The sequence below is a fragment of the Equus caballus genome, chromosome 14 (genome assembly GCF_041296265.1).
Source record: "Equus caballus isolate H_3958 breed thoroughbred chromosome 14, TB-T2T, whole genome shotgun sequence".
NCBI classification, from domain to species: Eukaryota; Metazoa; Chordata; class Mammalia; order Perissodactyla; family Equidae; genus Equus; species Equus caballus.
This window is the reverse complement of record NC_091697.1, coordinates 45,902,698-45,927,601: the sequence shown is the minus strand read 5'-3', so window position 1 is coordinate 45,927,601 and position 24,904 is coordinate 45,902,698. Positions and strand designations below refer to the sequence as shown.

The 24,904-nt window shown below is 37.1% G+C and overlaps 1 protein-coding gene and 1 long non-coding RNA gene across 3 annotated transcripts in view; one reads left to right on the top strand and one right to left on the bottom strand.

Annotated features, from left to right (window-relative positions):
- JAKMIP2 (janus kinase and microtubule interacting protein 2) overlaps positions 1 to 20,799 on the bottom strand; it is a 146,406-nt gene extending 125,607 nt beyond the window's left edge. For both annotated transcript variants that reach the window (XM_005599322.4, XM_014730591.3), the window contains exon 1: positions 20,452 to 20,799. The gene's annotated coding sequence lies outside the window, so the exon portion shown is untranslated. The remainder of the gene's footprint in view (positions 1 to 20,451) is intronic.
- Positions 20,800 to 20,883: 84 nt separating this feature from the next.
- Positions 20,884 to 24,324, top strand: LOC138917282 (uncharacterized). The gene is made up of 4 exons (XR_011425051.1): positions 20,884 to 21,223; positions 21,323 to 21,554; positions 22,675 to 22,805; positions 24,017 to 24,324. It is a non-coding gene; the product is annotated as an uncharacterized lncRNA (long non-coding RNA).
- The last annotated feature ends 580 nt before the right edge of the window (positions 24,325 to 24,904 follow it).

Sequence of the window (24,904 nt, the reverse complement as noted above, 5' to 3'; positions counted from 1 at the left end):
TGAAAACAGATTGAATTATACTCATGAAGATAATTAAGTATCCAACGATATTATACACATGGGTTTATAAGATAGTAGTAGTTACTGAGCTCAAGAATTTTACAATCTGGACACATTTTCTTCCATATAAAAGCTGCTTTTAAACTATGGGATAAATCGATATGTGTTTATCTAAATATTTCCAAAAATAATTCATGTTCATCAGGAAAAAAATAGGCTTTATAGACAAGCAAAAAAAAAAAAAAAGGAGGAATGGAAAGTAAGAAGGAAGGAGGAAGAAAAGTATATCTATATCTAATAAGGATTCGAGAGTTTGTTGGACACAATTCTGGTCATTGTACACACAGGCACACACATACATACAGATAAATACATTTTTACAGAAAATGGGATCATATTATCTGTGTTTTTCAGTTACCTCTTCTTCTAACTAAAACCATATTGGGAGCATTGTCTCTATCGATAAGCATGGTATAAATCATTATTTTCCATGATTACTTTATATTCCATTGTTGGATTGTACTGTAATTCAGGTCATTTTCTCCTATTATTGGGCAATTAGGTTGTGCATTAGTTCACTAGGGCTGCCATAGCAAAATACCACAGGCTGGGGGATTTAAACAACACGAATTGATTTTCTCACACTTGTAAAGGGTACATCTAAGGTCAAGGTGCCAGTACAGCTGGTTTCTGGTGAGGACTTTCTTCCTGGCTTGTAGATAACCGCCTTCTAGCTGTGTCCTCACATGGCCTTTCCTCTGTGAGTGCACCTTCCTGGTGTCCCTTCACCTTCATATAAGGACACCAGTCATATTAGTTTAGGGTCCCACCCTTATGAACTCATTTAACCTTAATTACATCTTTAAAGGCCCTCTCTCCAGATACAGTCACATTGAGAGTTAGGGCTTCCACATATGAATTTGAGGGGACATAATTCAGTCCATAACAGGTGGTCTCCAATTTTTTGGTAGTATAAATCATATTAATGATAAATTGTAAGGTGATCTTTATCCAATTATTTCCCTGGGATATAATCCTAACAGTTTAACTGCAAGGTCAAAGGGTATGTCACTTTAAGGCTTTTGATATAAGTTGCCAAGTTGTCTTCTGGAAATATTTTTCCCTTTAAGCTTCTGCCAGTATAGTATGAGAACGGAGACACAATCATTTTAAAGAACAATTTGCATGTGTAAAGTTCTCTAACCCTGAACTAAATCTCAGCTCAGGCCATCATCTCTTGACTGTCTACGACTACCATAGTTTCAAACAGCAGACCACAGGTAGCCAGTTTGTTCGCTCCTGCAGTTCCATCTGAATTCTGGGGAGCAAAGGAGAACTTTGTGAGGGAGGCAAAGAGTGAGAATAGCCTGGATTGATGCGTTATGACAGTTTCCTTTAGTACCTTGTTGCCTGTGTTTTAAATTACTCCCTTTCAGTTCTTCACATTGCATTGATGGGAAGATAAACCCAGTTTATCTCATTGAAAAAAAGAAACACAGTGGACCGTAGAAGAGTGGGAACGTGCTGGTTAATTTGGGAGTGGCTATGAGGCTGTCTTCTCTTGCTTCTGCCAAACTGACATGGCTGAAGGGGGAGCCTTTTCCTACTCAGCATTCTCTCCGTAAATATTCAGTTCTGCGGTCTCTTGCTGGAGTTAGGTTCCTACAGGCTTCCGAATATCCTAGAGGCACTGGGGGAATTTACCTTCAGAATCATTGCTCTCTCCTCATGGCCTTTTGTCTCGAGTCTGGTGCCTCCATGATAGGAGAATATTTTAATTTAGAGGCCAAGAGGAATCTCAAATTGAAATAGAGAGAAAGTAGGTTCTGTCACACAGGGAATAGAGAGAGCTTATCCATATAGCCACGTCTTTAACGTTGTTCTGGGCTACAGCAGTAGTTTAATGAATTGGGCACTTTGAGGTTTAAAGAAGTTTTGGTGAGTGGAGAAAATATCATGGGGAAGATACCAAGAGAGGAAGAAAAACTTGGCATGAACAATAAGGCCATTTAAAAGCAAATAACCAAGAGTTGATTATATTTAAGGTTTCTGCCATTACATTTTACCTCCGGTTATGTCAAACAAAGCAAAAAATATGGAAAGATAGGAAATGGAATAAAATTATAAATGAGCTACCACACTTAAGTGACCTATTATCAGCAGTCAGACAATATGGTGGAATGGAAAACGCTTAGACACCAGAGGCAGACAGCTCTGGCACTAAACAGCTGTGTGGGCTCAAGAAAGTATGCAACCTCTCTGAGTTTCAGTCTCATTCCACGACACGTGAGGAATTAATAGCAACTTGAAGTAGTTATCAGGTATAAATGAGAGAACATGCAAAACACCCAGCACAGTACATGGCATCCAGGATTCACTCCTAAAACAAAGGTTTCCTTCCACTTCTGGGAAAAGGAGGAGGACTGTACATTCTTCAAGGGCCTTTCAATCTAGATGTGGAGACAAAATGAGAACATTTGAAACAAGGAGAACAATTATGCACTAAACAGTGCAGTAGTGATCACAAGTATGATAGGAATTCAGACAAGGGGAGATCTGAGTGCACTGGACTACTCTGCCAGCAAGAGCTTCCTCTGATTGTCGGGTCTTACATACTGGGTGTCTGCGATAAGTAACATAGAAAAGTAAACTGAGGAAAGAAGATACTGAAAGAGGACAGGGGGTCGGGGGAGATGCTAGAGCAAAGACACAAATAAGTGGTAGGCACATTGAATAAAATTAAGCAAAAGTGATAAATGAAACTCCTCAACGGATCTATAATTTACAGAAAGAGCAATTCATGCTCATAATCGATACATTAAAAAATAGCTGGAATGACTAAGAAAGATTACAGTATGAGTATGTACTGAATAAACACTAGCCAGATGATAATGGTTTATCAGAATTCATTTTGTAAATTAAGAAAAAGATCCATAAAAGAAGCCAATTGGTCATATTTTCCAAAAAAGAAATGAGCCTAATATTAATTTGGACAACTATTAGTAGATAGAACATCAAGAAAGGCTGGGTTTTTTCTATTGATGGTGATGATGTAATCACTTTGGTTTGCTTGACGTGATCTTGTCGCTTTTCCTTTAGAATCATCACAGCTTTAACACTGGCAGGACAGTGCTGCTCGTCTTCATTTGGCTTGTCTAAATCCTAGGGGTTTCGTTTCCTGCGTATACTTACAGTTGATAATTATTTTAATTGACGTTAAAAAAAAAAGACCATCAGGGAAATGCAAATCAAAACTACACTAAGATCTATCACCTTACACCCATTAGGATGGCTCTAATAACCAAGACAAAAAATAACAAATGTTGGAGAGGCTGTGGACAAAAGGGAACCCTCATACACTAGTGGTGGGAATGCAAACTGGTGCAGCCACTATGGAAAACAGTATGGAGATTTTGCAAATATTTAAAAATAGAAATACCATATGACCCAGCTATCCCACTCCTAGGTATTTATCCAAAGAACATGAAATCAACAATTCAAGGAGACTTATGCACCCCTTTGTTCACTGCAGCATTATTCATGATAGCCAAGATGTGGAAGCAACCCAAGAGTGCATCAACTGATGATTGGATAAAGATGTAGTATGTGTATACAATGGAATACTACTCAGCCATAAAAAAAGACAAAATTGTCCCACTCCCAACAATGTGGATGGACCTGGAGGGTATTATGTTAAACAACATAAGCCAGGCAGAGACAGACAAACACTGTATGATTTCACTCATATGTGGAAGATAAACAAATAGATGGACAAGGAGAACTGTTTAGTGGTTACTAGAGGGGAAAGGGGTGGGAGGTGGGAAGAAAGGGTGAAGGGGCACAGCTATATGGTGACTGACAAATAATAATGTACAACTGAACTTTCATAATGTTGTAAAGTATCATAACCCCAATTAAAAAAAACAAAAAAGACCAGGGCCGACCCTGTGGCCATGTAGTTAAGTTCACCCACTCTGCTTCAACAGCCCAGGGTTTCGCCCATTGGGATCCTGGGCGCTCACATGGCACCGCTCATCAGGCCATGCTGAGGCGGCGTCCCACATAGCACAACCAGAGGGACCTACAGCTAGAATATACAACCATATACTGGGGGGCTTTGGGGAGAAGAAGAAGGAGGAAAAAAGAAATCTGTAATGATGTATAGGGATGGACGTTAGCTAGACTTACTGTGGTGATCATTTTGCAATATATACAAATATCGGCTCACTATGTTGTACACCTGAAACTAATATAATGGTGTATGTCAATTATATCTCAATTTTAAAAAACAAAACAAAACAAAAAAGTTTATACCACATGCTCTCTGAAATGTTCTTTCACTATAACTTCACACTATATTTCAACCAGTCAAGGTAATTTTATGCAGTTTTACATTTTGTAGTTAGATATTACAAACCTAAAGGTTAAATTAATACACATTTTGAGCCTCCTGTAATTCCCTCACCCTTTCTCGGATTCTGATCCATTCCTTAGGGTTGTGTTTCTACCTCACTTCCCTCAAGGAGATTGCTGGCTAATGGAGAAATAAGAAAGGTCCATAAATAATTGTAATCACTACCACAGGCAAATAAAAAGGCAAGCAAAAGGACTCTGCATTTCCGAAGATTTCTTCAATTAGTTTGCAAAATATGCCGACGCATCCGAAGGCAAAGGAATTAAGAAAACTTTTCTATATACTTTTACTTTTTTTCCTTCCTTTCAAGCGGAACAATAAGAAAAGAAAGAACATGACATCTTTTACCTTTCTTTTTACATCTGAAAAAACAAAACCCAAGACTGGACAGGATGGCTGCTCACATCATACAGCTAGTTGGTAGCTGAACAAAGATTAAGCTCAGGATTTCTGAAGCCCAGTTTTGTGTTTTCGCACTGTGTTGCACTGGTTCACCCGCTAAAAAATGACAGTCAGGATAAGTGAACCTGGTAGCAAGACAAAGACCCTGGGAAAAGAAGAGCTGTCTACTCAAGGTACCCTCTATTTTAGAACAGCAAAACATGGCCTGAGAAATGGGAGAGAATGAAAAAGATAATCCTGAACTTTCATTTGATTTTTTTTCTTTCAAGCACAGCTATATTCATACTTTGATTAAAATATCACACATATGGCAAGCTGGCTTCCAACACGGCCTCTAAAAAGGGAAATCCAGAAAGTGACTTTCTGAAAGTGCAAGGGCAAACCTTTTATGGGTCAGAGAATGCTCCCGCCTTGGGGGTCTACTTACCACACATTCATACTGTTGAGTGGAAAGAGTACTTAAATATAATCTATATAACTCCTCAAATAAGCTGGAAAACCTCTCAATAATACCTCTGCCAATCAATCATTCACCTTGTGCCTGAACATTAGCAATTATGGATTCAGTGAGCTGAAGCCAAGAAAAAGTAAACCCAATCCCTTTATGCACCGGACTGACTAATTAGCCCGCAGCACACCACGTTATACGCCTTTTTAGATGTATGGCCTGGATTTAATGACCTGTTTGCCAAACTGAATGGCAACATCACACACACACACACACACTTGTACACACTGAAAGAGAAAAGTGACAAAAAGCTGATATTGCTTTATTACCTTTGGAAGCGTTTATGAGGACAAAGGACTGACAGAAAATGTGATGGACAGCCACAGAGGCATAAACATAGAGTTTTACAGCTGGAAGAGTCCTTCTTGTAGATAATCTAGCCCAAGACTTTCCTTTTACTTAAAGGGAAGTAAAGAGTTTAAGAGATTTGCCAGGGTTTTACAAGTCTCTGCCTTAGTGGCATTGATTACAGAGAGAGTTTGCAGATTATTTCATACAGAGGCTGCAGTATTGATAATCACAGCACAAAGAAGGAAAACCGCCGAAGTGAAGGCAGGCGAATCAGGATCAATACTCTCATAAAATACTCAGTGACCATTTTCCCTCTGGATTTATATTTTTCCTCACTTTATGGGTCACTTTTTATTCTTTTACTATTTTCTTTTATTAAATACAGAAAAAAATAAGGAAGGAGCCCCTTGTCTGTAACTGGAATCAATGTATCTAACATGTTTTCCAATATTTCCTGTGCACATGGCCTCATTAGATTCACATAATAGGAAGGGTTCAGACAGGAAAAAGTTTTAGAAAGCCATTCATAATTTCCTCTTCAGGATTCAACAGTCAGTCCTTACTTCAGTCTTCTTGTCTGGTTTCTAATACTTCCCAAACGAGAAAGCTTCAAGAATGCTCAACTCAGAGCACAGCAAACCGTTCATGCAGCCAACGGAACTGTCTCTGTGGTTTTGTTTTCTTTTACTTTTAAAATCCATATTTTTCTTTATTCTCTGAAAAAAGATGCCATTAGCGGCTTGATTTTGTGTCACCGTAACATTCTTTTTTAAGGCCAGGCAAGCTACAACGCCCCCTTCCCACTTTCAGGTGAGTAAACTCAATCTTCGTGAATATTCTGTTTTTCTTTGTTCATGTTCCTTGACTGAAGTTCCTAAGCAAGCTTTCTTGTACAGATTTTCACACTTGATGCTCAATTTGTAAATGTCCTTATGATAAAGGCCTCGGTGTCTCTTGGCATAATTTCAGTGCCTAAGTGCTTCCTGCTTGCTGTGCCTTTGGGATTGCATCTTCATCTCTGTATGTTCCCCTCTCTCTACACCTCCACACATACACCTAACTTAGAAGAACACATCGCAGGTGTTAAAATTATTTTTAAACTTAATTTTTCTTTGTATGAAAATCAGGACTACAAATCTAAAGAATACTCATTTGTATTGTTTTAATTCCAAATGTTCAAATAGATCCCTGGTTTCTAACTGAACAAGTTCACCAAGTGATGTCATAAAGAAAAAAAAAAAAAACTTAGTAATTCACAAAAGAAATAAGCTATTTGAGTTATCTTAAGATTCATCAATTGAGATAGGTTTGGTCAGATACTATTAAAATATATGATCTAATGTACAGTATTACAATGTGTAGTATACAGCAATAGGAAATACTAATAGATCATTCACATTCTGTTTTTATTTCTTCAGTAAAGAACAAATAAAATTCAGCTTAAATAAGACTCTATATCTTGATGGCAAATGTTAAGGTTTTCAATTTTTTTTGAGGCCATGTCCTTTGGTGTCTGAATGCTAAAGCCGTACCACTGCAATATCTGCCATGTTTTACTGTGAACTCCCTGTTTATGGACCTGCCTCCTTTGCTACTCAATAAGCCTTTTGAGAAGAGAGCCCTGATCTTTATCCCATCTACCTAGTATAAAGAAAAACACTTAGGAACCATTCAGTAAACCATTTGTTGGCTGTTTGAATATTTCTCTTAGTTTTCTCAACTAAAGGGGTAAGGGGGTACAATAGTACTTACCTCAAAAGTGTTATGCTTGTAAAGTGTTCAGAACTTCACCTGGCACAGCAGGTGTTAATTCAGTACTGTTCCACTGCACAACCCTGGGAGGTGTCATTCACATAGTCCTCCCTGGAGCTGGGCAACTCCAGACCCCACCCTCAAAGTGTCAACTGTCATCATCATCATCACTACCAGCATCATCACCACCACCAGCATCGTTATTATTAGGCCCAAGAATAGAAAGATTTCATTTCATCTAAACTACAGAGAGAGCAGCAAAAGAGTAAGAAGGTTCTTCATGTTGAGGATAAACTGTGCCTACCTCCTGAAGGGAAAATGGTCAGAATTTTAAAGAATTTCTGTCCTCTCATTTAATAACACTTGTTTAAGGTTTTCAGTACAATGAATTATTACTGAGTCACGTGGAGTTAAGCTTGGAGTTTTATCTTATTGCCACTGAGTCTAATAACTATTGTGACCTAAAACCACTGGAGGTAGACAAAAATAAGATAAATATTCATGCAAAAATCAAAACTTTTAGTTTTTAAGGAAATTAGCTATTTGGGCACACAGAATATCAATTACATCATTGAGTTTTCAAAGTATTTTGTGACAGGATCTTTTTCTGAAAACTTTAGGACACCCCAAGGGTATTTTGTGTAGAGAACTTTGATCCCATCTTCCTAGCCTTTCCCTTGTCTCTATGGCTCATCACGGACACTGTGGTCATCTATGGGAATTAGTTTGGACTCTCCAACCCAGAGAGAGCAAAACTTCCATCTTCCAGAAAACCCTGCAGAGTCACTCTGGATAGTTAAAGCTTTGGGTTTGTGGATGATTTAGAAATTTTGATGACAAAACCAAATTTAAAAATATTTATCATATTTTGCTAATGAAATAAGTAAAATGCATTTTAATGAATTTGGAAAACATAAAAAAGTCAATGAAGAAATTTCTTGTAAACTTACCACCCAGAATTAATTCCTGTTAATATTTTGATTTACACTATTTTGATCCTTTTTAAAAAATGTATATATGTTTGTGTAACTTTTTTCCCTTTTCACAAATTGGGATTAAATTCCATCTTTTGCTTTTTGACCTCTTTTTATTAAATTAACGGAAATATCTTGCATATTTTCCTATATCACTGAACCTTTTTCTACAACATACTGTGTAAAGGGCCTCATTGTATTCTACAGTTGGGATAAGTCAGAATTAATTTATCATATATACCTGATCTATATATAGAGACAGATAAATCAAGGTTTCAATCTTTTCTCACCCAAACTTATTCTTATCAAAACTCCTGCTATTCACTCTAAGCAAAAAGTTGAAACAAAAAAGTCTTAACTTGCATAAACTGAGCACCATGGAAACTATAAGTGCACAGAAACGATATTGCTCATAGCACTTAGTTCTAGGATTTGCACCACTCAGTCTATTCTGCAGCTGAGGATTTCTTCTAGAAATGAAATTCCTGTAAAACTGCTGTCTCAATCTCTTTAGAGAAAAAGAAAATGTTCATAGTTTACAGAATTGTCAAAAACACAGCAGAAAATGTTTTCTTGCTTTTTCATCACTTGGAAAAAGTAGGAAAGAAAACTAGGTAATATTCTTTTATTAAAATGTACTTAAGCCCTATTTAAAATTTTGTTTTAGAAAGAGAATCCCGACTACATTGCACAAATACACATTACTCACGCATGATCTTCTAATAGTTATTGAAACACAAAATCTCCAAATCGTCTATTTGAGGACTGGGACTCATTCAACCCTTTATTTTCTTTCTTCACTGAGGAAGCTGTGGTTACGTGGACTTTGTTCTTGAATATAAATTTTAGCAGAGTGTTACCATTCTTCACTTAGAAAGAATTGGGTCTTGATTAATCTTTAACAATAATTATAGCATTGAAAATACATTTGCCTTTCTGTTCATTTACTTTAATTTTCAGGAGCACAATCAAGTTTTCATCCTAAGAGGGAAGTGGGTTAGCTTATCAGTTAAGACGTGAGTTCAGAATCTAGTTCCATCAGCTATTAGTTAGATAATCTTGAGTAAGTGTTAAATTGCCTTATCTCAATCAACCTTAGTTTAGTTACGCATAAAGCGATATTATTACCTTTTTCAAAGTGTGTTGGTGTAAGGTAAGCAATGACTTTAGTGCAACACCTGATCGATATCTAGGCAGGGTAGCAAAACAAACGAGAACCAACACAGCAACTTAATGAACAACAACAACAATGAATATTAATGTCAAATATATGTTTTGAAAGAAATTTCTTAGATATTTTTTAAACCTGAATTTGGTCCAGAGGTAGAGTGATATGCCTCAATAGTCTCTGTTAATGTAAATATTATTATATTTGACTTATCAAATGAAAGATATATCTTAGGAGGAGAAAGGTAGGACTGAATACTGATTCAAAACCATCCTTGTCAACAGGTGCATTAATAGTTTAGGTCCATTAGCTAGAAGCCATAGTGGTTACTTTCCCAAAACAAAGACTTCTGCTAGGAACTGTGGCGCTCTTTATGTATTCCATGTAAGTGTTACATGTGTTAATATTCTATTTAAATGTGGCCCTTTCCCCTTTTAAAAACATAAGTTCCTTTTGGACAGGAACCAGGGCTAATAACCAGAGTCTATGAATACTTTCTATTTTGAAGACCTTCAATTAAGCTTTTGTGGTGTTAGCAATGATGACAACGATACACATACCCCCCAACTCCAAGCTCTTGGTTTATTTAGTTGTTTCCATATACAGACACAAACCCATTGATTGGATGTGAAAGAGAGGGCTCGATGGGGATAACTGGAAGACCTAGGTTACGTTAGTTCCTGAGTTAGGACTTACAGGCCAAGTCAGATCACATCATAATTCTTTGGCCCTGATTCACATCACTGATGGATCCTCTGGTTGTTTGGGGCAGCATCTTCTAGAACAAAAAAATTCTGAAGTAAAGAAATCTAGTTTGAAGTCCTAGACCTATCACTTAGTGTTTAGGTGATGTTGAACACAGGGAGACACTCTAAACTTTACCCTGAGGATGATTATAAATAATGTAACATAACATAATGTAATAGAATACAATATACCATAATATATAATCTCTTCTGTACCTGTATATTTGGGAGAATTTAATCAAAATATCCAAAGTTCTTTGTAACTTGTAAAATAAAGTATTAAATACATATTAATTGTGGAAAAATGCCTTAGCTTACTAATTATGAAGAGATAAAATGAATAATTGATTGGGCACAAGAGGAAACACTTAAAGTTGCAAATTACCCTGTTGAAATGTCATTGTGATTGCCCAAAAACCAGATCAATAGCATTACATTTCACACAGATAGTTCATTTTTATCAAATGCTCATCTGCTGGGTTATTCTTGACATTCATTTTGGCTTCTCTATTAATAAAACCTGAATGTTTCCCTGAAGAACAAAAACCATGCTTAACTGGGAAACAACATGGTGCAGTGGATGAAAACGGGCTAAGCAGAGGTCAAAACTCCAACTGCCTCAAGGGCCAAAGAGTCAATGCAAATCAGTTGGGGGGCGCAGAGGGCTTGGAGGTCAAGGCAGCACGTGCCGTCGAGCACAATACCCACCCAGAGGAATACCCATTATTCAACTCCAGATGTGTTTGCCGTGAGGAGATGAGCCTAGTGATGCCATATTTTCTTATTTTCTAAGAGAAAGCAGATACTCAGATATTTTTTGAAATGTCAAAATTATAAAATTTTGGATGAAAGCGTAGTTTTAAAAATACCGTGCTGGAAACATATACTGTTATTTACAAACACTTTACACATATTTACAAACACTTCCCCGAGCTGGGTCCAGGCCACAAGGCTCCAGTTTTTAACCACTGAGCTATAAAACTAGACTTTACTTCAGTCTCAGCTCTAAAGTCACTAACTGAATGGCTTTGCCTAAGAAATTTAACCTATCTAAACTTAACTGCCCTCTTGCAAAGTGGGAAGAATAATGCCTCTGTTGTGAGAATTGCAAAAATGGACATGGATGAAAACAGTATAATAGACACATAATAGGTGCTCAAAGAATTTAGCTCTTTTTCTGGATAACTTTGAAAAAGTCAGTCATTCTGTTTTCTTCCTTTTATACTTGTTATATTCAGAGCATGTCAGATACCCTCGTTTTTAGGAGGGTCTGGACTATCCCATTTGTCGTGGGAATAAATTACTTTACTTGAATTATACAGAAACTTTGCAACTATGGATGTCGGCAATTCTTCTAAAGAATAGCAATGCATTAGCAGCAAGTTTGAAACATTGTTCAGATGGACTCAAGGGAGAGTGCTTCTTTGAAAAATGACTGTCTCCTGAACAAAGTGTTTTTCCACTATTTCATCAGCTACTCTCTGTCATAAAGATCCTTTCATTAGGCAAACAATATTTGAGGACGTAAAGAATGTGGTCAGTGATAGCACCACGTGGACAGAGAGTGGGTCAGTTCTGCTTAGATTACAGTTGACTATACAGCCAAAGATCAATGTTTCAAAGCAAGAGGATTATACAAAACAAATTTAGACAGTTAATGTTTTCAAAGCACACAAACTGTTAGTGAAAGTTCAGTAAGCAAATGACTAGTGACTGATTAGAAATATTAATCCTGTCTCTTTACTACCTTCCAGGGGCCTTGACCAAGCCATTTGGGTTGGATTTCAAAAACTGTAAACAGAGTGAAAGGAGAAAAATATAAACTCATATACCTCAGTTAAAAGAGACGGGACAATCTATGTAGTCAAAACCGTCCCAATAAGAGCATCAGGACAAATCAGGCATGTTTAAGCATGCATTTAGAGACTGGGCTCTTTTAAATCTATAGAGGATAAAAATCCAAAGGTCGCCCAGTGGTGGAAGAATCAATTTCCCTGGTTGCAGGCTGATATTTCCTTTCTCTTGTTTCAGAGCCTAGCACTGCCTCCTGTGGAGCCTAAAATGTGGACAATTTAGCTAAGAAGAGAGCAAGATAGCTAAAGTGTTCCTGCTATGTAAAATTAACTAAGGGTATGGGGGTCCTTGTTACTTTATTTTTAAAAAGGTAGGGTTTATTTTTAATGATTGCTGATGTTTTAGGTATCTGGCTCAAAATACTATAAAAATCTAAATTTTGTAGATGCCTTTACTAAATGAAGTGTTTTAAAAATAAAAGTAAGTCATAATTCAAATGTTTTCCTTAATACAGCAAAAAATCAAATATTCTCTAAAAACCAAAATCCATTTTATGGTTAATTAACTACTGCTTAAATTTCTCCTTAAGAGACGCAGGAGACAGACGAGCCAGTGGAGTAGGAGTAATTCCTTCCTCTGGGTCTAGGTAACCAGAATGGAGCAGACAGTGGAGAAACCCCAATAATTCCAGAGTACCCATTTTCATAATCTGAATTATCTAGGAAATTCATTAAAAAGATATTTGGGGATCTATAGCATACATCTTCAAAACACCTAAGTCCCTCTCCCTGTCTTGTCAGTGCCACTTAGCAGAATTACTATCTTGTGAATTTTCATGTGAATTCAGAGTGTTGATTTTTAATATAAACTCTCCAGATTGGTTATTGTTATATAAAAACTAGTTTTTTATTGCCTTGCTATTCTTTTATTTATTTATATCACTTAATTTTCTTTTTGCAAGGAAGATTGGCCCTGAGCTAACATCTGTTGCCAATCTTCCTCTATTTTATGTGGGATGCCGCCACAGCATGGCTTGAAGAGCAGTGCTAGGTCTGTGCCGGGGATCTGAACCTGCAAGTCCTCGGCCACAGAAGTAGAGTGCACGAACTTAACCACTATGCCACTGGGCCAACCCCTGTTGATTGTCTTGCTATTCTTTTAATGGTTTGTTGGTAGGCTAACACAATATCCTAGATTTTACAGAATGGCATTCATTTAAAATATTCTGTCTAGTTGTTTTCATCAGTGTTCTTATATTTAGCAAAACAATTTTTGTTTTGTAAAATATATTCAAATTAGGTATATTGGATCTATGAATAGTGTGCGGGCCTTAAATATGGATCAGTAATGACTATAGAGTGAGGACTCAGCTTGTTTTCGGAAGGTACCTCTCTCTGCAAAATGCTGCACAAGAAAGAGCCAGATAAGGAATGTGGGTGAGAAACATTTGCTTGGTTTACATTTTCCTTGTGGATATACTGGGTAGCATTTTCCAGGGGAACATTTCCAGTTCGGAACAGAAGGCATGATGAAAATATCACCCTCTCTTCTCAAGCACATGCTCACTAGACTTTTTAGAGTCATAATGATCTCAGCAAAATTTCCTTCTTGAAAATAAAACCCATGAATTGTTTTCTGACCAGATAGTGTCAACTAAACTTAGTCAGATTTGGTTTTCTATGTACATTTTCTATGTGCATTTAGCAGCTGGACTCCGGAATTTCAAGTATTGCAGTAAATGATCTTGATTTAGATGTCAAACAAAGAAAGGGAATAAAACTTTTTCCTCATACTTAAGTTTCAGTGTATCAGCAAGTTAGGCACCTAGAACAATGGCTGTTCCCAAAGGTTTGAAGATATTTCTCTGTATTTGCCCTGGATATGCCTCTCTTCCTAGTCACTCTTTCTATATTTCATTGGAAAACTTTCATGAAAGCAAGATGCTGCCTTAATTTATCTTTTGAGTAAGGTTATTGCCTCCATTCTTGTTTCAGCTTAATTTTTGGATATAGATATTAAGGAATGATTTGTTTACAATTAGTGAATTTAGGAAGAATGGATTTCTAGACCGGTAAGATAGCTATGAGTGTGTACCACGTAATTTGATGCTAACAATAATTAAATTACTAATTTGTTTTAACAAATTACAGTGAATTCAAAGATATTCCCTTAATGGTTTCACTATTTCTGACTTGCAATACACTTTTTAAAGGGAATAAAAGGAGCCACAGAAATGTTCACAGCTTTTCTTGTTTATGTCATAGCATGTAGTGAACGATTTTTAATGATGGATTTTTAAATGTTGTGATTTGTTACCTTTAAGAATTTGCTTTTCTTTTATCAAAATACAAAAATCCTGAGAATATCACATGTACGAATATAATCCATTTTGTTTTTACAGCCAAAACAAAAGGATGAGAATTACAGTCTAAAGAACTACTAGTGGAAAGCTCTTCTATGGTCTTAGACCAGAGGTCCTTCAGGAGACCATCCATCCATTCAGTCAGTCAACCAGTATTTACTGAGCATATATGCTGTGCCAAGGCATTTGTTATTAATTAACAGGTTCATTTTCTGCCCTCATAGAGTTTACGATCTAGTGAAGGGTAGGGACAACCAAGTAAGCAAATAAATAGCTCTATAATTGCAACTTCGATAAATGCTATGAAGGAAACACACAGGGTGCAGAGAGTAATAGTGGGGGTGTACTTAAGAAAATCTCTTCATGGAGTTATAGTTAAAGCTCAAACTTAGAGGATACAAAGAATCCAACCATTTATTTTTTAAAAAAAGGAAGAGTCAGATGATTGGTCTTTCATTTTAAAACTATATACAGGTTTAAGGAATACACAGATGCCAAAAATATATCTTAGTTTAGTCTGAGAAGTCACGTTGTTTAAAAATGTTTCCATAAAGGATTTGAGTTGGTCACAGAGGTGAGGACTGTGGATGCCACTAATACTAAGGAAAAATAATAAGAATCTGAAACAGATTTGTATTTGTTTTTTAAGTGCTGCTTACGCATGCACCTGGTGAAACTCCTAGTGATTCAAACAGGGATTTCACTGATTTGGGCTTCAATCTCATTCATTATCAGCAGACAAGAGATGACCGAGGTTAATTCAACACCCATTGTGAAACGCTGTGGCAGGTTGGGGTAAAAGATCTCATATTTCCTGAAAATAATGCTTGACTCACAGCTGCTGTAAATCAAGCAGAATCCACCTGCGTCACGAGAGTATTTAAAAGCAAAGTGTACAGACCCCCAGGTGGGGCAAAAATGACTTGAATCATCAAGAAAAATGCACACGGAGACTAAAAGTTTAATGAAGACATAGTTCATTTACCTGCAAAGATGGCCACCTTATATATAGTAAAAGAACTACAAAACAATGCGTAGAATATGGTTGCATTTATGAAAGCGTATGTCAGAGTGTGTTTACATCGGCATATAGAAAAAAACCTAGAAGGAAATATTCCAAAATGCTAAGAGTAATTATTTCTCATTGGTCAGCTTATGGGTGATTTTCTTTGTATACATTTCTGTATTATTCTTTTTTTTCCTCACAGGGAGGATGTATTTTTTAAATGTGAAAAAAGCCTTTAAAAGATAAAATTTAATTGCATTCGTGAATATTGATTTAAAGCAGAATGTCTTTAGTGTGACAGGTCTCACTTGTACTGCAAGATAGCTAATTACAAAAGACACTTCCTAAATGTAGAATGATAATTCACATGGCATGATTTGCTGTTTGGCCAACACTGAACTACCAGTCAGATAAAGTATGTGCCCGGGCTTTAGCAAAGAAAGGGAGACACCCAAAAATTAGAATATTTTGAAGAAAAGTATTTGACACTGATAGTTCAGAAAAGTGTAAGAGTATCTGTCCAGGGGAAATATCAGATAGTTGTTGAACTGATACACTTATTTATGATTTAATATCATTTTTATTTGTAAGAATGCTTAGGTGGAGAGATGCTTAGGACACAGAGGTAGGAGGTATGGCTAAGTTTTTTTCAAGGTACAGGACCTATAGGAATCTTAATTTGGTCCTAAGCATAGAAAAAATTATGATAGCTCCCAACCTGCATGTCATTAAAAATAAAAATAATACTTAGCCATAAAATAAGCACAAATCAGTCCAACAAAGTTTGGATTTTTCCCCAGGCAAATGCTTCTATGCTTTTCTGAAATATCAAGAATCCCAGATCTTTTCCAAAATAGTTTTTGTGTGCACCATTTTTTTTTTGGCTGATATCCAAAGCATACACTTAGTCTATTTGGCAATTCACTATGACTAAAGAGCAAATCATGGCATACAAAACAGTCGACAAAAATTCAAATAAAAATGAGCCATATTCAACACAGATTTACTATATTTGATATTTTAAAATTCAAATCAGCAAGATAATTTGTTAAATTTTCTAATATGGCAGATTTGGGCTCATGAGATTCAGAATCCAGGCCTGGTTGGATCATTTACTAAACTTAAACTTGGATAAGTCTAACCTCTCTAAGCCTGTTTCCACTTATTTAAAATAATTATGATAACAATAGCTTTACTGGCATGATAGAATTTGGGGGAATATAAGATGAAACATAAAGAATGTAAAATGACTTTAAAAACTACAAAAGATTATATTAATTTAAGGTGTAAATGATGGTACTAATTACAACTATATTGTTTTCATCATTAACGATCTCATGTGTGTATATCTTATACTCCCCACGGAAATTTTATGTTGCTTGCATATGCAAATTGTGCTAGTCCTACAAGAGCTCTACAAACAGTTGTTTTCCAATTGATTAATTCATCTAGTTTGAAAACACGTTTTCACTTGGTAAAATAATATAGTTGGGATGTGCAATCAGGGGGAATTGCAAATGACCTCTCAGAGTAATACTCAAGTATAAATCTAGTTTATTTATTTCAGTGAAAACCAACTGTTGAGTTATTTATGTTGAAACTTCCATCACAAATCTGGTTTTCTTTTAGGCTCCAACCATGGAAAACAAAGCACTAATCTTTCTATGAACCTATGAGAAATGCAGAAAACAGTTTTAACCCTCCAGATATTTTCTAAGTCATCCTGGTGGATGAAGCATGTACATAAAATTGAAATATTTTCTGAAGTCACTTGAAGAACTAAGAAATATCCCATCACAAAGTGAGAAATTAGACAATGGGTATTTTACTCCAATTAAACAAGTTTTACTAAAGTGTAAACACCAGTCCAAATATTTAATATTCCAACAAGAATGACATTTTCAAGTTAGTGTTTGAGAAAAAAGTAATTAATAAAATGTTTCTTGTTAAACAGCATATTTAAAATAAACAATTATTTTAAACCAGTGGAAACAGGCTTAAAGATACATTGTATGTATCTTTCATACATTTTGCTTTTTCTTACATCACCTTGATGACTCTTGAATTACTTTGTATCTGGACTCCACTAAACTCCATTTCACTTTTCAAAATTAGCCATACAAAAAGGAATAATTTTAATATGGCTAGTAGGCATCACATTCCATATAGTTGCTGAGAAAGGACTCTTATGAAGAGGCCTGTGTTCAGTACTCCACATCCTGACAAGATGACATATAAATTTCTCCAAGCAGATGGTCAATTGATTTCTTTAAAATTATCCACATTCTGTAATTTAGAGGCCCATTACAAAATGGAGTCTTACTGTTATAGGGTTAGAAGAACCTGATGTTAAACAACTAAATCACATTCTTAAACAGACAATTTACTCTAGAAAAAGCTAGAGAAGTTCTTGAGAAAGAATCTAGTCCATCCCAAATAAATGCATGTCTAGGTCATACTTTTGGAGGTTTTGATAAAAGAAGAATGCACTGCCTGGTCTGTTTACCCAGTTGACAACTCAAATTTGCTATCAGGAAGTTCCACGTTTCGTATTTCTAATCTTCATTCTTCCTAAAAAAGGTGAAGCCTGTTGACCATATTTTAGGTTCCAACATGTAAAAACCTTCAGCTCTTCTGAAGCAAACGATTATCATCTCTCAGTTTTCTCTTCTCCAAATGAAATAATCCTAGTTTGCTTATCTTTTCTTGGAGAGTTCAACTTGTAGTCCTTTAAACACACTTCACTTTTCTGCAGCCTCTCAGCAAAGGCCATATAATTGTCTCAAGCTGTGGGATCAAAAACTAGACCTGTATTCCCATCAAAGTCTAACCACTTAGCTGAAACATGCTACTGATAGTTCTGTGCCCATGGCCTACAGTGATTTGCCTCTGCTCAAAATTGTACCAACTTCACCTATAAAACCACATCCCAGTGAAAACTCAACACAAAGGAAATAAAACAAAGTCCCAAGATATCTGTTTTCATTGCATGAAACAGTGTCAACTACAGTGCGTCTTCATTTTCAAAGCTTACTGTACATATATCTGAAATTTTAATTTTTGGAAGTCAAAAGTTATCATCAAAAGATTCAGGACACAGTGTGTTAGCAAAATTTTGATATAACATACAAGCTCAGTACCTCTTTCTGTGCTCTACTTTAAGTAGTTGTTATAATTAGGCACACGGAAGCATGACTTTACAGAGTTGGGACTCTGTATAATATACGACATTCCATGAGCATATTAAATCCATTCTTCCCATTAAGTCGCTGAAAAGCTTTCCCATATATAAACTAAACAAGCCATTTATTCTCAGAGAAATTAAACTATAAATCTGATTGAAATGCATGCAAAAATTTTAAATGAAGGGGGCAGTGTGTAAAATAAAATGCAAGCTTAAAACAAAAAATACTGTTATTTTACATCGTAAAACCTATTTGCACTGACAATGATATTGTTAGAGAAGAGATAGATGGATAAAGCTGGTCCATGTGATGAATATAATGTTCCTAACACACTTTTACATGCAGGGATTTTTCTGGCTTTAATTCAATGAAATCCATTATCCTGGGTGGTAATGGAGCCCTGTACCCTACTCATCTCAGGCATCTTTAGTCTCCTGAGCTGCCTTAAAGCCTTGACATAATAAAAGGTCAGGCAGCCCCAGTAAGCATTTGCAAACTACAATAGCTCCTCATTTCAGCTACAAGCCACACACATTCTTGTTCTAAGCTTTGCTCACTCTCTTGCTCCATTTCATTGTATAAGGAGGCTAATTTGGAAATGGCTAGGGTACTTGGGAACACCTAGATTTTCAAAACAATCCCACTTTCCTACTTAACCACCTAAAGAAGTAGACCCCTAATACAACATTTGAGAGGACTGTAAAATGGTGCCTGGGTACTGAAGGAATGAACAGCAAACATCAGCACTATTAAATAAAATGAACGCATTTCACCTGCCAGCTCGTCTGTGCTTCCTGGGACACAAGGTCCAAACATGAAAGGGTTGGGGTAGAATGTCAAGAAAACTGATTTGTTTCAACATCCATTTGGCAAGATGCTGGGCACAAAAAATACCACAAGCCACCTCCCTTTCCCATCAGTGTAAATTCAGGGCTCTCAAATCACCCCCCACAAACCCAATCAAAAATAAAGAAAAGAGGCAGGCTATGAATTCACATCTAGGGCTATGATACAGATTAAATGACACGCATCTGTCCTAATTGGTCACAACGAAACTAAGGGACAATAACAAGAATAAATCTCACATTAGTCCAAATGAAGCCAATGAATAGTAATACAAACCAGAAGCATAGTTTCAAAAATATGCAATTACCTCCAAGCATGCAAGGGCATTTATAACCCATAAAAATGATTGCAAAGCACATTCTGCATATAGATACGTTTCATAAATGCATTATAAGTGCTAAGCAACGTGTGTATATGATATGCTTATCCATAGGTATACATTTATATGTTCACAATCAAATCTATGCACTAAAAATGAAACTCTGTATCTTGCAAATGGTATCTCAACAAGAGTATATTAGAATATGAAAACAGAACGCAAAATTCTGGGGCAACCTTTTCTTAGCAATGAAGGAAATAAGCAAAACCACCTTATAATCAGGCCGGAAAGCTTATGAGGCACCAAATGTGTTTTTGAGGAAGGCCCAACCCTATATGTGAGCGCTGCAAATGAAATGATTCCTTTCAATAACACCCATTTCTTGTTAGCTCTTTTTCCACCCAGTTCTGTTGCCAAGCTTGTAAGGAAAAGCAAGTGGCTCAGTCTGCATTCTGAGCCAGTTCAAGATAAAATCAGAACACCATTTCTTTTTTTTTTAACACAAGCAGATGCCTTCTTACTTCTCTCCCTGGCAACCTTCCTCTCCCTCCATCCCCATCTCTGTCTCCACATCTTCTGTCCTGCTCTGAGGGAGTCATTGTTCAAGTGCAGGCCATAAATGTATACACAGGTCATTTAATAGCCAGCTAAACCAAGAAGACAGCCCCGCCGTCTCCTACTTACCGTGCTGAGACCCGGAGAAGCTGTTGAAAGGAGGGAGAGATGCAAACTGAATCCATTTTCCTTGTGACCGAGTCGGATGCAGCCTCCGAACCCAACATCAGCAGCGGCTGCTGGGATTTTTTTCCCTCCCTCTCTGGTTGGCGATGGTGCGAATAGGAACCACCCTTCCAGCTCCACTAGAGTATCAGCAGTCGAGGAGGCAGAAGCAGCAGCATCACCACTTGGCCTCCTCCCTCTCGGAGGATGGGGTGAGCTCAGAAGCAGCCAGGAACTTGCAGCAGACACCTCCTCTGGCTCCTCCTCTCCCGCCCCCTCCCCCACGGCCCCACCCCTGCTGCGGTAGAGGCTGCCTGCCCCGGCAGCTGCTGGTTGTCATGGTAATGACCAATGGTAGGCGACCAGACTAAGGGGGAGGGGAGATGGATGAAAGGAGCTGCAGGGTCTGGACGAGAGTGAATTTGTCCTGCTGCCTTCTGGGATGCTCTTGGTCTCCCCTACCGCGCGCTCAGGTCTTTAAAAATGGGGCAAAGGTGTACAGGCAAGGGAAGAGATTAATTTAAATTTAATTGAAATCTAGACTGAAACATATAAAATAGCTTAATTATTTTTCTCATTTTCTGCGGTTTTCCAATAAAATATTAAATTTGCCATCAGAAAAAATAATGGCAAATGTGGAGAAAATTATGTCGTATAATAGGAGATTATTATTATTTTGATTGTTTCTCCTTTGTGGCGTCTTTAACACGATGCCACTCAAGGTGTTAAAAGCAAGGTGAGTGGCTGGACTGTGTAATGAAATAAGTCTGTTCTATTCCTTGGCACTCCTCTCTGTTCTTCTCAGGTGAGTCACTTCGTCTCACTGTTTTCCCAGCTCCTGCTCTTAGAAGAGGACCTGGAGGTATTTGGTACTCCCCTGTGGAAACGGAAGTTGGAACAGAGGAAACAGAGGAAACAGAAATTCCTTGAGCAACCACAATTCTCGGTAGCACCAGTTGGTGGATGGTTCCAAACCCTTTCAGTGTCAAACTCCTGGAGTGTTCCATTTCCTGAGGGAAATTCTATGCCATTTTCATGGATGCTCTTGGAGTTCCCAGCCAGTGTAGGTAGGAAAAAAGGAAGTGAAATCAGTAGTATTGAGTCCTAGGTAAATTCTATTTCTAACTATAAATTATAGATGACACTAGTATTTATCTCATGCAGTAGTTGTAAAGAGTGAATGAGATAAGGCACTAAAAGCACTTGGCATGTAGTAAGCATACAATAGCTGTTTACTATTATTACTATTAGGAGGAGGAGTACATTGTAGCCGCTTCTCAATCCAAGGGATTAAGGGAATTGCACAACAATTTCAGAAAAGGGAAAAAATTAAGGTAAGAAAACACTACATAATAATTGTGATGAAGATGATGATGGCGAAGAAAGGGATGCCCTGAGAGTTAAAAGTTCTCTAAAATGTGACCGTTGATGATGTTGTAAGTCTTAAAGGAGTTAGAGAAATTTCCCAGATTCACACAGCTAATAAATGGCAGAGCCAGAATGGAAAGTCTGACTCTTCTAACACTAACATTTGCTCTCCTAACCATTACAGTTTTCTGCCGCTCCTCCGTGGAATGGAGATACTCCATTGTTAACCCATAGGGTTATTTATAGATTCAAATGGGATTAGTACAAGTTTCAGAGTCAGACAGCCTGGGGTCGATTTCTGGGGCCGTTATTTACTATAGATATGATTTGGGACACAGAATTAACTTCCCTGAACCTATGTTTTTGGAAATAATCATAGAACCTCATAGGGTCATTGTGAGAATGAAATAGAATGATGTCTAGCATATAGTAAGTGTTCAATAAATGTTATCTATAATTATTTGTAACTCATTCTTAAGTAATTAATATTAAAATGTAAGAGGACTTTTTCCTGCGTAGGCTCACGCTTGATGCCAGGGCCTTACTCTAACAAAACTCACTTGAAGGTAATTAGGTGGGTGAGGAAAGGGTCGCAGCTCATCCGCAGCCTTGGCATGGCCTCCTGGTCCTCTCCAAGGGAAAGCCTGCATCCTGCTCTGTATGGATAACGGCCCCTGCCTCCCTGAACCGTCACACAGTCTGCACACACTTCCACATCAGCTTCGCCTAAATGTAGTCAGGTAACATAAAGGAATAGGTGTGATGATCTCGCTTCTTTTTGTATTCTTCTCCATATTTCATCTTCGGCTGTCTCCACAGAGGCGGTACGTAAGCAAGCAGAAGAAAGCTGCAGGTTGTAGAAGCTCAGACACGTTTAGGTGACGGAATCCTTCCCACTGGCCTTGTGAGGGAGCATTTCATCTTTAGCATCAAGAGCTGACTTGGTTGGGGTGAGTGATTCTAGTTTTCTCTCCTCCCATCAACACAAGCAGAATCAATTGGGGGAGAGAAAGTTGTCTGGTGTTCCCTATTTGAACAATTCCCCAATTTAACCATTCAAATACTACTGTCCCATATTTTGCTTTTACCATGCAGCATTGTTATCATTATTTAATAATAGTTTTCTTTAGATATTTACTTTACTTATGTAGTATTTATTTTTGTTTACTTTAATTATTGGTTATTTGTTTCCTTTAAAATGAAATTTGTCTCTGGCTTCAGCAGAACATAAATGAAAGTTGGTATGGTAAGGAGAGTATCCTCAGAGAAAGGAACTTAAAGCAAAATCATACATTTTTCAGTATAACAGATACTTCAACTTTATTTGGAATAATTTTTAATTTTATAATTTCATTCCTTCTCTCCATTGCCATCCCCTCTCTTACTATCTCTATTTTTCCATAGTATGTATTGTCTTCTAATATACTGTATTATTTATTTGCACTTAAAATTTTTTTTTATAATTTTTAAATTTTTTTTTCTCTTCTTCTCCCCAAAGCCCCCCAGTACATAGTTGTATATTCTAGTTGTGAGTGCCTCTGGTTGTGCTATGTGGGACGCCGCCTCAGCATGGCTTGATGAGCAGTGCCATGTCTGTGCCCAGGGTCCGAACCTGTGAAATCCTGGGCTGCTGAAGTGGAGCGCTCGAACTTAACCACTCCGCCACAGGGCGGCCCCTGCACTTTACAATTTTTTTTTTAATTTGTTTCTCCCCACTAGAATGTAAGCTATGAAAGGGCAGAGATTTTTGTTTGTTTGTCTCTGTATTTGTGAACAGTGCTGACCCATATGAGGTGCTCAATAAATATTTGTTGAATGAATAAGTCGGTAAATAAATAAAATAACTTCTGCCTTGAATCACGGCTGTATAAGTTATTACTATAATATTATTTGCCTATTTATATTTTTTGATATCTCTCAAAATTAAAAAGATGATTACAATAATTATCTTATTAGCATACATGCACATTAGGATAATATCCATCTAAAACATATTTTAAATATACATAGCTATTAAAATGAAAATGTTTGTCCATGCATATTCAAAGTCATCTATCATATCACCAGTGGTATGCATAATGTTGTTTGGAAATACTGATGTTGTTCTAAGAGCATCTTCTCCAGTAGTACTAATAGTGACCAGACTTTCTCCCTCTCCCAGGACCTTTCCAACTTTGACTTCTGAATTCTGTGAGATGTCTGAAAAAGCACAGTATGAGGCTCTTGGCTCCAAAAGCAGCATTAAATTTTCAGGAGAAACCGCTGCATAATGGGAGGAAGCTGCAAAGTGTGGGCTCTGGAGACAGACTGCCTAGATTGAGTTCATACTTCACCGTTTGTTTTCTGAGTGACCTTGGGCAAGTTACTTAATTTCTCTGTGCAATTTCTTCATCTGTATGACATAAGAGCAGTACCCACTTCACTGGGTTGTTTTGAAGATCAAAGTTCATGGTGCAAAGAGTTAACAGGTATCTGGTATGTAATAAATAGTAAATAATATTAGCTAATGCTATTATTAATGCAATTGATAATAACTATGGTTATGCATAGCACATATTTCTGGATGTTTCCAAAACACTCAGATCACTCAGGCTTGTTCTAAGAACTTGCTGCTATGACTGCAGACCAGCTTTCAGCACACTCTGAGGGTTTCTGGAGATGTCTATCTCAGAGATAGGGCACTGTCCAGATTTCCCTCCAAAAAAGGAAAAAAAGGGAGGAGTTCAGAAGTGACTGTTGTTTATTTGCTGTCTATTCTATAAGAGATTATTAGCATAGCCTATGTTTACAGAGAAAATTAAATGTAAGCAGTCAGGATCTTCTTGAGTTCACTAAGAATAAGGATATCATTCTGACCTCGCTGCTTTATCGATAGTATCGAGAGTATCAGTGAGCAAGGATATTAGAACTTTCCCATGAACCCTACACCCCTACGGCCAACAGTCTAATGAATGACTCCCTGTATCGCAGGTGGAAACTTTTGCCTTTACTCACCTTGTTTCTTCTGAAAGTTCCTTCCCTGCCCCAAATTTTCAACCTTTAAGATTTA